A 15,549-nucleotide genomic window follows, 5' to 3' on the forward strand; every position below is an offset into this window, starting at 1 on the left:
AAAATCTATTTCTTTCTCTTTTAATTACACTTTCACTTATGATGCTCATTAGGGCTCCATTTGTTTTGCTGAAAAAGAATTTCGATGAAAATGTTTTTTAAAACACTTTTTGATGTTAAAAATGCTAAAGTCAACCGTCAAATATCTTTGATAGAAAAGCGCTCACCACTCGAAATCAAAAAAATGATTTCTCATTTTGAATAAGAAGAAAACATTTTCGTTAGCTATATCACTCTATTCCATGTCATTGAGACATCAATGGACTTCGACCATGCTTAGAGCTTCGATAAAAATCTCTCTCTCTCTCTCTCTCTCTCATCCTTACTTGCTTCCATAATTGATTTTCTCTATTTTTCATGGATCAATAGTAATCCTCTACTTTATTATAAAATAATTACTTCCTATACTTGATTTCCCCCTTAAAACTATATTTTACCATTGGAGAGCACAGAAGATATTTTTAAAGATATCGAAGTACATTGTACTTACCACTTCACTTCTTTCCAATACTAATTTCGAAATCGGAGGAAAAATAAAGAAGACATTGAATTCTTTCCCGAATGTTTAGAATTCATAATCACCGGACTTTACAGCTTCTTTTTTTCCATATTTGCTTTTTAAAGGTATTTCATTTGAAATCTTTGGGTCTTTTATCAATCGCCGGATGTCCAGGTTAACAAAAATCATTTCAATTTTCGAAATTTGCAATTTTATTCCAAGGACTTTTAGTTAAATCTAAGATACAACATCGCTTTCTCTAACCTTGACCTCAGCAAAGTCAAGTCAAGATGTCGCCATCAACAAAAACTGATCTGAATCTTGCAGTTAAAATTACAAGCGAAAAAAAATAAAATATATATATATATATACTTGCCAGGACGGTTCAGCTCCAATCCCCAGCTGAAAGGTAAGAATTCACTTTCGTCGTGTTGAAATCTATACGGATGTGAGGAAGCCATCACCCCAGAACACTCCCCTCTTCAACTCTAAACTGAAAAAAAAAAAAATCGAAGATTTACACAGAGATTGACGAAGACAGCATGCCCAAGATCACTCAACAGCAACAATAGCAGCAGCAGCAGCCAAGAAAAGAGCGGACAGAAAAGGAAGATATACATGTAATGTCATTCGACTTTGCTTAATGTATTCGTTGTCCAGATACCCTTTGAAGGTGGAGCAGTGCCTGTGATCTTTACGACCGTCTGGTGCTTGCGCTGTCGTTGCCTTTTCTTGGTAATTTTATTGTTGTTGCTGTCACTTTCGTGGGAAGGGTTGTTTGCACATTTCGTTACGTCAACTGTTACAATGTGGTGATCCGATGTCCCTTTCGATGACAGGACCGAATACAACCCAGGAACGAACTTATATGGGCAATCTGGTGATGCTAGTATGTAGTCCACCCTCGTACCGTATTTGCATGTCCCTTGCACGCCTGAAATAGAATAAATGGTTTTGGATTACATATTCGGACAGTAGTCTCTCGAATAATGACTTTGGACTTCAATTTTTATTCCACGGATTTTCACATCAAAGGTTGATATCGACACAATAATGACAATAACAGGCGTGTACATGTATATATTCAACGAGAGCATCATGCTTCAAATGTTATGAATTTCCGTCCATTCAAGCCGATCATGTGATCATCAAGCTAAAGGAGCATCATGCTCGAAAATCGCCTTAGATTAGCCATTTGACAAAGTGAAAAAGAAAAATTGAAAGATGGGAAAGTGAACGAGTGAGTTCTTACTTTGTCCTTTGGCAATGACGACCATGGACTCGCATTCTCCGAAGAAGTCCTTAGCATCTGTGTATTGCTTGCTCTTCAAAAACCTCATGACTTCAACCTTTGGGGTTGGTTTTTGATATGAATCGTTGCGGAAGGATCGTTCTACGAAGGCCCAGATGGTGCGAATTGCAAACCTCGACCTCCAATCAAACCTGCGATTGGCAACCTCGGTATGAACGCGACCTATTGACGAACGCGTGTCAACCAACCAACGTTATAGACGCCACGAGCGAAAGAATTCGCTATCTCGCTCGATAAGTCGAATCGACCACCACAAGAGAATCTTGATTAGGTCAAGTCCTCAAAAGAACAGTAAAAGAGAACCTCTCAATTCTTTTTCTCAAAAATAAAATATCTCTTAAAGAAATTCAGTCAATCTTTAATATATAGGCCTTCTAGCAGCCACACAAACCCTAAAAATCTAATGCGTCATATTCTAGAATATTCCTATTCTAGAATATTCCTAAACAAGAAGAATATTCCTATTTGACTTGGTCAAATATTTGGTGACTAGATAATCAAATTGCGCCAAGATTTCCAAGATTCTTCAAAATCTGATCCAAGGTCATCTCCACACCAAAGATCACGAACCATGACACCAACAGCTTACCTAAATTGCTTGGCTCACGCTCGAGTGATCGAACCAGTAGGAATAGACAATGGGTCCTTAGCACCTCCTCCTCGATATGGCTCGATGTCCACATCATTCCCTCCCCCGTGCAAAGGATTTGCCTCAAATCATCACTGGCATAAAAAAGAGTCATGTCAGAAACATTAAATGTGACACTAACGTCATACTTACCTGGAAGATCAAGCTTGTAGGCATTATTGTTAACTCTTTCCAAAACCATAAATGGTCCGTCCCCTCGCGGTAATAACTTAGAATGTCGCTGCTCAGGAAATCGCTCTTTGCGCATATGAACCCAAACCCAATCGTCGGGTTCAAACACCACTTCATTGCGCCCTTTGTTGGCTTGCCTTGTATGTTACTCAGTCTTGCGCTCAATATTTGCACGCGTCTTCTCATGCAACACCTTGACAAATTCAGCTTTCTTTGCTCCATCTAAATCCACACACGCATTAACAGGTAAATGGGTTAAATCTAACGGAGTTAACGGATTAAAACCATAGACAACCTCAAATGATGTAAATTTAGTAGCAGAATGCATGCTCATATTATATGCAAACTCAACATGTGGCAGACAATCTTCCCAAGATTTTATGTTCTTTTTAATAATAGTACACAACAATACCCCTAAAGTTCTATTAACTACCTCGGTTTGACCATCAGTTTGTGGATGACAAGTAGTAGAAAATAACAACCGTGTTCCTAATTTTTTTCCACAATGTTTTCCAAAAGTAGCTAAGAAATTTAGAATCTCGATCTGAAACAATCGATCTAGGCATGCCATGCAAACGTACAACCTCCCTAAAGAACAAATCAGCAACATGAGATGCATCATTAGTTTTATGACAAAGTATAAAATGAGCCATCTTTGAAAACCGATCAACAACCACATAAATAGAATCTCTACCATACTTAGACCTAGGCAATCCTAACACAAAATCCATAGAAATATCAATCCAATGATACATTGGAATAGGTAGTGGTGTATACAAGCCATGCGGTTTAGTTGTAGACTTCGATTGCTTACAAGCAATGCATCTCTCACAGACACGTGTGACATCTCTCTTCATATGTGGCCAATAAAAGTGTTCATGTAGCACTTCATAAGTCTTATTAATACCAAAATGCCCCATTAGAACACCACTATGCGCTTGTTGCACCAACAATTCATGCAAAAAACACTTAGGCAAACATAGTTTGTTTTCACGGAAAAGATAATCTTCATGCCTATAGAATTTATCAAATTTCAGCGTGTTCACATGCTTCATACACCCTCCCAAAGTCATCATCATCAGTATATAAGCCCTTGATATGCTCAAAACCTAGACACTTTGTTTCTAAAATAGTTAGAATCACATACCTTTGAGAAAGTGCATCGGCTACCACATTCTCCTTACCTTTCTTGTACTTGATCACATATGGAAAAGTCTCGATGAACTCCATCCATTTGGCATGTCTTTTATTCAACTTTTGCTGCCCTTTCAAGTACTTCAAGGTCTCATGGTCGGTGTAGATCACAAACTCCTTCAGCCATAGATAATGTTGCCAAGTCTCCAAAGCTCGCACTAAAGCATACATCTCCTTATCGTAGGTAAGATAATTCAATGTTGCTCCACTCAATTTCTCGCTAAAATAAGCTATGGGACGCCCTCCTTGCATCAACACGGTTCCAATTCCTGTACCAGAAGCATCGCACTCTATCTCAAAAGTAACACTGAAGTTCGGTAAAGATAACAAAGGAGCATTAGTTAACTTATCTTTTAGCAAATTAAATGCTTTCTCTTGCTCTTCTCCCCACATGAAACCCACGTGCTTCTTGATAACCTCAGTTAAAGGTTCGGTAGTGGTGCTGAAATTTCTCACAAATCGTCAATAAAAACTCGCTAATCCATGAAAGCTACGCACCTCTCCCACGGTCTTAGGCGTTGGCCATTCACGGATTGCTTTGATCTTTTCTTCATTAACCTGTATACCATTAGCACTAACAACAAATCCTAGAAATACTAATTTGTTGGTAACAAAAGAGCACTTCTTTAGATTAGCATATAATTGCTCGGCCCTTAAAACCTGCAAGACAACTCGCACATGCTCAATATGATCATCAAGACTTCGACTATAAATCAAGATGTCATCGAAATAGACAACCACAAATTGACCAATAAAAGTACGCAAAACATGATTCATAAGTCGCATAAACGTGCTCGGTGCATTAGTTAATCCAAATGGCATGACTAACCACTCATATAATCCATACTTGGTCTTAAATGTAGTTTTCCATTCATCACCTTCTTTCATCCTAATTTGATGATAGCCATTTTTCAAATCGATCTTAGTGAAAATGCAAGAACCATGTAACTCATCCAACATGTCATCTAACCTAGAAATAGGATGTCGATACTTTACCGTAACGTTATTGATTGCTCGGCAATCGACACACATTCGCTAAGTTCCATCATTCTTTGGCACCAACAAAACAAGGACAGCGCATGGGCTAAGACTCTCTCTCACATACCCTCGCTCCAATAGTTCGCTAACTTGCTGTTGAAATTCCTTTATCTCCTCGGGATTGCTTTGATATGCGGGTCGAATTACCTAGACTTAGAACCAGGGAGGACCAAGTCAATTTTCTGCAGGTATGCCTTCCCACAGTGGGCGAACAACTCCCGTTCAAGCCCTTCAGGGACAGCCTTTTAGCAAAAAATCACTCAGCCCTTTAGTTCAGAGCCTAGAAACACCCAGAGATGCCAGGATGGAAACGTTTCTAATCTACCCGAGCTGCATTTCTTGGAAGATCCTACTAGGCTAGAGAAGAAGAAAGACTTTAGAAAGCCATAAAGAGATTTTTCACAAAGCACACACTTTACTTCAGGGGACTTTGCCCAACACATTACACCCTCCTCGCCTTTTATAGACGATAAGAAGTCACAGAGACACACACAAGGACCAGGCTCAAGGGTCCAGATACAAACAGAGGCACCGGAAATTTCCAAGAGGGAATTATTTGCACACTATGAACAGTGATCATACTGTGAACAGTACCTTCCCTAGCCTAGTGCTACAATAAAAGTGAACAGTAACTTACTACAGTGAAATTGTACGGACTTCAACGGTCTCGTCCATCATGAGCATTGTAGTCATAGTCAAAGTCATCCGAGCTGTGTACTATTGTTAAGCAATGTTCATCATACTTTTGTTCAAGTGCTTCAAGGTCTTCTGGGGATAGAATTTGGTTGAGCTGGCGAGATGTAGATGCGGAGGCCTTGTAAGCCCAGTGAGATGCTTCTACTTCTACCCAGTTTGTGTTGTCATTTCCTTCAGTATCGACAAGAATGCTTGGCTGAGGCCAATTGGATGGTTGTGCATAAAAAGATGTATATATGCTGTGGGATAAGGACGAAGGTCCTTAATAGTAGGGGTCCCGGGACAGAGGACCTCCAAAGCGTGCATAGGGGTCCTGAGTGGATTGGACAATATCATATGTTCCTGTCATTTCATGGTCTTGAGATGATGCAGCTTGTCTGTATTGCCTGAGTGTTTCCTTAGCTTCTAGTGCTAGGTCATAATGATCCCATGTAGTAGGCACATTGTTCAAGTCAATTTGATGTTCTATGCCTCGAATTGGTGGTATCCCTCCAAGAAGTTCATCAAGAAAGACATTTTCAAATTCCTACAATAAAGACACAATAGGACTAGGCAAACTTAGGTCAAGATCATTAGTAGAAAACAAAACCTCATTGTACACAAGTACAAGCATTGGTCGATCTAGAACTAAACCTCTCCTCACTTCACTTGATTTTGCATAAAAATTATTTTGCCTATTTTCTTTCCTCTTCTTTTCCCTTGGTTTTTACCACAATCTTTCTCTCGGCCTCTCATTTTCCTTGCGTCTCAGACACACCACGCAAGCCCTCGGATTTCTCACATTTTCTCTCTCTCTCTCGGCTTCTCATTGTAACTTTAACTGATCTTGATACACCTCACTAGGTGTCATTGGTACCAAGGTTGTTGACACCTAAATTTTGGCTACCCGTTTAGTCATTTGTCGCATTAAGAAATTAGGGGTTAATTTTAACCCCTAAAAAAATATTAATTGCATAGCATATAGATTTAGGTACATTTGCTTTTAATTTGCATTTTTTATTTATTTTTAGGACCGGTGGTGGATGGGTTCAAATTTTATGTTTTTGAGCTCTAGTTCGGTAGGCCGGGCTAGGCCCATGAAAGGATAAAATTAACCCAAGCCCATCGTTATTTTTAATTGATTATCTTGCGAAAAATTAAGATTTGATGCGATATTATAATGATTTTTGAAAATTAAAAAAAAATCGCATTGTAATCTTATCTTTATCGATAGATGATGAAATCGAGGAGAATATTCGAAAATAAGAGGATTTTGGGTGATCAAGAGGTTATAGACAATCTTTTAGTCGGATGAAATATTCACATAAGGATTGCATTTTGTTTCTACCTATAAAAAGCAATCGGGTACGTTGAGATGAGGGGGAGTTCTTTGGAAGAAAAAAGAAGAGCAGAAAAAGCAAAAACAGCAAAAAGTAGAAAAAAAGAAAAGGGGGCAGAGGAGAAAAGTACAAGCGGCACACGGACGACTATTCATCGTCTCCCTCACCGCTCGCTCCCCTCTGCAGCTTCCATCCGTGAAGACCCCGCGCCACCGCCGCTCCGCCGGCATCCCGACCGGTCACCGACGTTGTCCGCGGACGCCGCTGTCTCGCCATGCCGACGCGCGGAAGCCGAGGCCAGCCCGACCGCCTCGGTCGAAGCCCCCCGTATCCGCCCGAGCTCTCCCATTCGTGCCGTGCCTACCCACGATCCCGACGGGTTGTTGCTGCCCAACGCCTCCCGGCCTCGCCCGAACCGCGATCCACCTGCTACTCGGAGTCGAAGCTCCACCACCGCCGATCGCCAGCAACTCGCGAAGCTGCTCCCGCCTCGACGTGCCTCGATGCTGCTATCTACGCCCCACCGGACGCCGAGACGATGCCCCCGCAATGTCACTGTTCGCGAAGCCACCGGTGATCTGCCCCGATCGATCGACGCGAAGCCTCTGTTGCTCCCGGCTCAGTCGCAACACCCGCGAAGCCTCTGTTGCTCCCGACGACCCGCGCCACCACGATGCCGTTGGCGCCGCCTCGAGCTCGGCCACCGCCGGATCTAGATCCGTGCCACCCCGGCGCCACCTCCACCTCGATTCCCAGATTTGACACCGCCCCCGAAGCCAGCCGTGACCGCCGCATAGCCCTCGCTCCCTCCGACGCATCCACCCGACGACCCGCGAGCACACCTCCACGGCCCGACGCCGTCTCGGCTGCAAACCGTCACCTCGCTCGCGATCCGAAGCCCAGCTCCTTGCCGTCGTCGATCGGCAGCCCGCAACCTCAGCGAACCTTCCCCGACGCCATCGAATCCGGCGGCCTGCACAACCTCGTCACCCCCCAGCAGCCCGAGCAACGCATCTCACGCCCGAGCGACGCCCGACCACCTCCGTTCCGACTCTCCTCGCCGGAGCTCCTCAACATGCACCTACTGTGCTCTCACCGGAGCTCTGACGCCGGTCATCCTCCAGCCGGCGCCGACGAATTTGCTGTCCCCATTTTCCTTAGGTTGCTCATTTTTTTTCTCTTATTTTATGATATTTTACTTTATTCTTAGTTAGTTTTGGTATTATTGTTTAAGTTTGAATATTATGAGTTGACCTTTAGGTTATGGATATTGTAGGCATTATCGACAGGGATTTTCCCTAAGATTATTGTAATTATTAATTTGACCCGTAAGATGTCGGGTCATTTTTTTTAATTATATTAATTCTTGGGGTTTATACTATTAATTGTTGAATCAATATAATTATTAATTTGATCCGTAAGACTTCGGATCAGATTTTTAATTATTTTGAACTTCTTGTCGTGACCTTCGGGGTTATAGTAATCGTTAATTTGACCTGTGAGATAACATGTTATTTTTTTCGATTATTTTAATCCTTTATTTGATTGAATATCTTGATTGTTTAGATTTAATGTTTAGTTGATAATTGCTTGTTTTTTTTAAAACCACTAAAAAATCTAAAAATATTTGAATTAGGATTCAGTTTGTTTTTGGAATATTTCTTGTTATCTTGCATATCTAGAATAGGGATTTTATTCCCAATTTAGAAAAATATAAAAAAACAAAACAAAAAGTGCGTTCATTTAGGTTGTTAGTTTTATCATTATTTGAATTGCATGTGAAATTTTTAATTTCGAAATTAATATAAAAACACAAAAAATCATCATGCATATATCATGTTGAATTAGGGCATTTCTTTGCACGTCATCGCATATTAGATAAATTGCATGTTAGATTAAGATAATATCTTAGTTTAAATTAGGATTTAATGTGACTTGATCCTTAGTTTAAATTAGATAGAATTTTAATCTAGCTAGATCATTTTTACATTTTTAAATAGAAATATCAAATGCACGTCATTTAGTTTTTATTAGGTTCATTTAATTAGAACTTCCTCGTCATTAGACTAAGTCATTTAATAAATGTCGCATGACATATAACTCTCATACTAAATTGTATGTTGCGTGTCAATTTTGTATGTCATCGCATCGCATTGCATGTCATTAGAATTAGGTCATATAGATTGCATTTAATTATTGCATTTCTTCATGTCATATAGTTTAGGTCATGCTGCCATGTCATATTAAATTATTAGAATGCATCGCATGATTTTCATTAAGAAAAGCGAAAACATAAAATTGAGTAATTGCGTGTTAATTAGAAACCATATCTAGGGTTGTTGATGTGGATTTTAATTTAACACTGCAGATGATTTCGTTACTTTGAGGTAAGTCCTGCATTGTTTAATTGTTTTCTTGGGTGTTAAATTGATGGTTTGTGCACCTGCATGAACACCTCACATGTTAGGGAACTAGTTTAAAATCAATTCAAGCTGCCTGCAAAACCTTTTTTTTTTTTTAAATAAAAGAAATGGTACCGAAATGGCGTTAGAAAAATCTAGCGTAATCAAGTCCCCGTACCCAAATCTCTGGTTCGTAGGAGTAAAGTAAATCTCTCATTACTTTACTTTGGTTTCTAATCGACCCACCAAAAATAGATTAGTGGCGATTCCTGATTGAAAATCATTTGGATGTTAAGAATTCAAACCTAAGTTGCGAATTGGTATGGGCTTGGGAGAGCCCGAGCTAAGCTTAAAGACTTAGTAATCCATTAACCTAGTTTTTGGTGGTTCACACCCGAAAAAATTAGGTCGTGACAACTTGGCGACTCCGCTGGGGACTTGTGTTAAAACACTTAGTGGACTTAGGCAATTTTTCTTTTTAAAAATATTTTTGTTTAGCAGCGAGGATCTCGGTATGTCCCTAACATTCCTAAGGTGTTAAAAGTTCTTGCGAGATGGGAGGTATAAGGGAGTAGTCTTTGCTAACCCCCCGTCTTGCAGGTTGGAGTTAGGGATGAATGTTTGAATTAAAACTATAGAAGTGTTGTTTGCATTTAAACTGTTGTGCATGCTTTATTGCTTTAGCACCACACTATTTGCACACACAACCTACGGTCGGACCTGGGCTGCGATAGGATTTCTAGGATGGTGTTGAGAAGGATACTTCCTCCAAAGCGAGACTGCTATGTAGAGGTTGACCTTCTCTTCCCCGAAATTTCTTTCATGGTGTCAAATGTGTTTGTCCATATCCGCGAGACTGCGTGATTATTGGGTATTCCATTCGACTAAGCCGGAATTAGGGGGACCTGACACGTTAATGCGAGACTGCAACGGTCAGATTATCCTCTTAGCTCCACTTTGTTAAGCCATTTAGAATAGAAATCAAGCCTCACATCTCATGTGCATGTCTATGTGATTGCCATCGATTTTTCTTGGTAAAGTAAGTTTTCTATCCCTATATCATGCAATTTATTTTGTCATGCTTTTGGTCTGTCCATGACAATCTAGGATAGTCATTTGACCTAATTCCTTTCAAAAATGAAATGAATTTCCATACAATGAATCATTTGGAAAATAAAAAAATTGGAAATTTGTTTTCAATTTATGTCTTGGCTTTTCCTAGTTCATGTTTAGGAAATTTCGTCCCTCTTTTGGGGCGTCCCATGTCTTTATTTTCCTAGTCCAATTTTAAGAAATCCTTTTCATTGTGGACTTTTCTTAACTAAAAAATAGATTGTTGTCATGGATTGGTTTTCTCAGTATACCTCGTTCTTACATATTTCCATTTTCTGTAGGTGATCAAGAACTAGAATGGCTGACCAAACCGAAATGTGTGATCGTATCTCCGCTATGGAAGACCAACTCCGACAGTTGCTCGCCTCTATGCAATTCATGACAGCTCAAATCCAATCACTCCGAACGGATTTGACTCCTGCACCTGCTCTCCCTGAGACATTAGTCCTGAAGCAGTCAAGCAAGACCCAAATGAGCAATGGCGACATGCCTGACCTGGAAGATGACCAACTGTTGGTCACTGCCGAAAAAACTAAACTTGACAATGTCCCTAAGATGGGGCAAGATGAAGTGGAAGTGATGGATACTGCAGGGCAGCCTAGCGGCAAGTTTGATTACCTGGTGAAGTATTCGGCTCCTCCCAGCTTTTACTTTGACTCCCGCAACATAGTTCCAAGTGGATGGGATGACATGGACGATCTGACGTCTCCAAAGACAGAGAACTCTGATGACGCCTTGGAAGGAATCACAGGTCTGTTCGATGACCTCTTCATAGGAGCCAATGATGAAGGACTTTCGGAAGACATGGACGTTAGCCTGCAAGAGTAACTTTCGATTGCACCTCCCCGCATGGAAATTCTTATTGCTTTTTAGGAATTTTTTTTCGCTTTTTAGGGATCGTTTTCGATTTTTTCTCTTTTTAGGGGTTTAGGAATCATAATTTTCATTCCAATAATGTAATTCATTTGATTCTATTCAATGAAATTACAATTTTATTTCCAATTTTGAGGACATGATGGAGTATACCAAACCAGTCGAATGACAATATCCAACCATGAAAAAGAAAAAAATCATCCACGGAGAAATCCTGAGGGCTGGACTTTCTCATGCTTCCTCCCAAAAACTTTTTTGAAAACAAAAGCGTTTCACTGCTAAAGAAAAAGGAACAATTTTTTTTTTACAAAGCTTGTAGCGCATTAAACTGTTTGTTTGTCGACTCATTTGCTTCTTGTCTCGAACATGATTCTATAACTTGTTATGACAAGGGACATCGAGAACGGCGTATCAAGTTTCAATGATCATAAACTTGACTTGTGATTAACAGGTTTAGAGCGCACTTGTAATGAAAAAGATTTGGGGCAAGTAAAAAAGGACCATCATTCCCTGGTGGAAGAGTTGACAAATTGGGGCCATGATAGGTTTTGGTAGTGACCAGACTGGGATAAAGTCTCAACCCGAGCCAAAATGGATGTGCAATTTGAATTTACTTTGATGTTGCATAGTATCATGCGATGCACGTTCTCTTGTGCGTGGGCAAAAGTGGATTTTCAGTCTTGAATGATAGGGACAATCCAAAGACATCAACTGCTCAGGCAATTCCCATTGTAGAGGAATCCTTGAATGAATGCTTAAAACCATTTTGCAATATAGAAAACTGTTTGAAGTTGACATGCTTAAAGCTGTTGAGTTCTTTTTTAAAAAAAAAGGGTTTTGCATGATGACTCTTACCTGTTTTATCCACCAATTCCACTAAAGAACATCAAGATGGACTAATTTAATGAATGATGTGGAATTGATTTAGCATACTAAATGAGATGAGTCGGGATGATGAAAGGCAAACCCTATCCTATACACGGTCCCATATTCATACACTTGTGAGATGAGTGTAGGAAGGTTCATATCCATAAGGTAAAGAGTTCTCTCGCAAAAGGTACGGCAACTGAAATGATGAGAGGCAATTCATATCTCTATCCCAAACACTACAGGTGATCCGTTGCTTAACCCTTTTGAGCCCATACACTTATGGATATTCTTTTCAAATCACCCCTATCAAGAATCACCCCACATCGGGGCAACTAAGAGATCAAATGGCATCATGAGGTGAGGAAAATGAATTGAAATTTTTTTGCTCTCACTTGCATCAATCTTCAAGTGATGCTATTACATTGAATTCATGTGTTAATTTAAGTGCCTTAGGATGATGAAGAGCATTTCTTTCTTTATCCCATACACTTATATCCTTTGCATAGCCCACTTGAGCCTGCAATTTCATTTCTTTAAACCCAATTGGTGATCATCCCCCACACTTGGGCAAGGCAAAAAGGTAGATGAGGACCTTTGAAAGTTCAAGTGCCATTCAAAGTGTAATTGCTTGATGCATGCATTGTGCGCAAGAATTGAATTCAAAATAGAACTAAGGGGTGTGATAAGTAGTGCACCTGGTAAAAGCAAGGCCAGTGCCCATGAAAAAGGAAGTGAAGAAAACTGAATGAAAACTAAGGGGCATGAAAAAGTGGTGTGCCTGGTAAAAGCAAGGCCAATGCCCATAGATTAAAAAAAAAAGTCAAGATAGGTGACTGTCAATTGCAAGAATTGAATTCCAATGGAGCAAATACTCAAAGAACTCAAATGGTGAGTTTTTACCATCAATGGGGCATTTCATGAAGACAATCCCCGATGATGAAAAAGAAAACTGGTGGCAATGCCAAGATGATCATCAACTCTCACATTTTACACACATTTTGAGCCTAATGATCCTTTCATTTCTCAACCCATGAACCCAACCTACGTTACGTGCCTTACAAAGTCTCTTCAGATTAGGGCATTTGAATTAACGTAGGAGTTCATATGTTTATAAGCATCGCTCAAAGAAGTGCGAGCAAGATTATTTCTTTTTCATTTTGCAGGGTTCTTGACTTGTAAACCCGGAGATGATTACAAGACTGTTCATTCAATAGCCTTGACTCAAAGAGTCCATTTGTTAAGCCGTTGACCAAGCCCACATTATGGTCCCTATTAAAGACCTCTTAGATTGGTAAGATTGTACCGCTTGCGAGAATACTCGGACCCATGTCGATATGATGAAATTGAGTGATTCGCGTAAAATAGACATTCTAAATGAGAGTGAGTGAAAGTCCTTTCTAACCGAAAGTCTCTCATTTAGTATTCTTAAGAAACCCATGTCATGAGTGAAGATTGCCTTGAATGATAATTCTCTCCAGTGGAAATTTGGGTGATACAAAAGTCATTATGCATAAACCCTGATTGAGTTGATGAAAACCTCACTGAATTTTGAAATGTGCATTCTAGAGTAGTTTAGATTGTCTATCTCTTTGATGAATGCATATCAGTTTTTGCTCTAAATCATGTCTGACAGGTAATTCAAGTTCCTTGCAGAATGTTTCATGATATTAGGAGATGAGAAACCTCCACCATGAGGTGAAAGACCTCCACAGGATATCTAAATTCCAAAGACACATCTCCAAGAATTAGAGATATCACCAGGTAAGTATATCTCTACCCATACTCTCAATACTTGTCATTGTGCAGGTATTCTCTCTCAAGTGCATTGATGCTTGACTCGGTCAAGCTGTCCTTTATATTGACCTGGCGTGCTTTCGTAGCCCAGAGTCCCTCTTTATCGACTCGGCGTGCTTTTGTAGCCCGATGTCCCTTTATATTGACCTGGCGTGCTTTCGTAGCCCAGAGTCCCTCTTTATCGACTCGGCGTGCTTTTGTAGCCCGATGTCCCTTTATATTGACCTGTCGTGCTTTCGTAGCCTAGAGTCCCTTTTAATCGACACTCGATGGAGTTGTCCCCCAAAGATTTTTCTCCAGATTCAATCTGATTAAGGCGACCGAAGAAAGGTTTGGGTCCTGGTCAGATAATCTATGCTGCAACGTTAGGCGACCGAAGAAAGGTTCGGGTCCTAGCCGAGCAAAACCTCAATTTAGGTGACCGTAGAAAGGTATGGGTCCTAGACAACCTTATTGCTCTAATAGGAGACCGTAGAAAGGTACGGGTCCTGGAAAAGCAATTACCTCAGTTCAGGCGACCGTAGAAAGGTACGGGTCCTAGAAAATGATTCCTTATCCAGGCGACCGTAGATAGGTACGGGTCTTGGAAAGTGAATCCCTGTTTAGGCGACCATAGAAAGGTACGGGTCCTAGACAACATCTATTGCTCTAACAGGCGACCGTAGAAAGGTACGGGTCCTAGAAAAGCAATTTTCCCATTCAGGCGATCGTAGAAAGGTACGGGTCCTGGAAAATCGATTTTTCGTCAAGGCGACCGTAGAAAGGTACGGGTCCTAAACACAACCAAACATTGCCCTACTAGGCGACCGTAGAAAGGTACGGGTCCTAGGAAAGTAGTTTCCTTACAAAACCTTGCTGCCCTACTAGGCGACCGTAGAAAGGTACGGATCCTAGGAAAGTAGTCTCTTCGTTACTATTTTAGGCGATCGTAGAAAGGTACGAGTCCTGAACATGTAACACCAACTATCTTGAATCACTCTATCCTCCTTGAAGGTAAGATATTCCAGGTAGGTTCCTTTACCATTTGCATACAAATTGCATTCCAAAATTTTGACATCTCAGTCTGGATCTAGATGTCTCAATTCTCTTCGTTGAACGTTTCACTCTGGATGTGAATGTTCTTCAACTTTCCTCGTTATACCTTAGTCTGGATCTAGGTATTTTGAGCTTCTAAAATCATGACATCTTTGTCTGGACCCAGATGTCTTGATTATTTTCGTCTAAACATTTTACTCCGGATGTGAATGTTTTTTCGACCTTTCTCGTTATACTTAGTCTAGATCCAGGTATCTCGAGTACAAAAATCTTGACATCCCAGTCTGGATCTGGATGTCTTGATTATTTTCATTCAAACATTTCACTCTGGATGTGAATGTTTGTCAATCCTTCTTATTATACCTTAGTCTGGATCTAGGTATTTTGAGTTTTTCAAAAAATCTTGACATCTCAGTCTTGATTTGGATGTCTCAATTTTTTCCATTGAACATTTCACTTTGGATGTGAATGTTCTTACCTATTACGCTTTTCAAGGAACCTGAGTGAGAGTTGGGTACTTGTGGAGTAAATAGGGATTTATCACGTACCTTAAGATGCTTTACCGCACTAATTGGTAAGTAATTG

The 15,549-nt window shown here is 40.3% G+C and overlaps 1 pseudogene; it reads right to left on the reverse strand.

Annotated features, from left to right (window-relative positions):
* Positions 1-1,006: 1,006 nt before the first annotated feature.
* Positions 1,007-15,549, reverse strand: part of LOC120287019 — a 33,128-nt pseudogene continuing 18,585 nt past the window's right edge.

This window comes from Eucalyptus grandis, chromosome 8, assembly GCF_016545825.1.
Source record: "Eucalyptus grandis isolate ANBG69807.140 chromosome 8, ASM1654582v1, whole genome shotgun sequence".
Classification (NCBI taxonomy): Eukaryota; Viridiplantae; Streptophyta; class Magnoliopsida; order Myrtales; family Myrtaceae; genus Eucalyptus; species Eucalyptus grandis.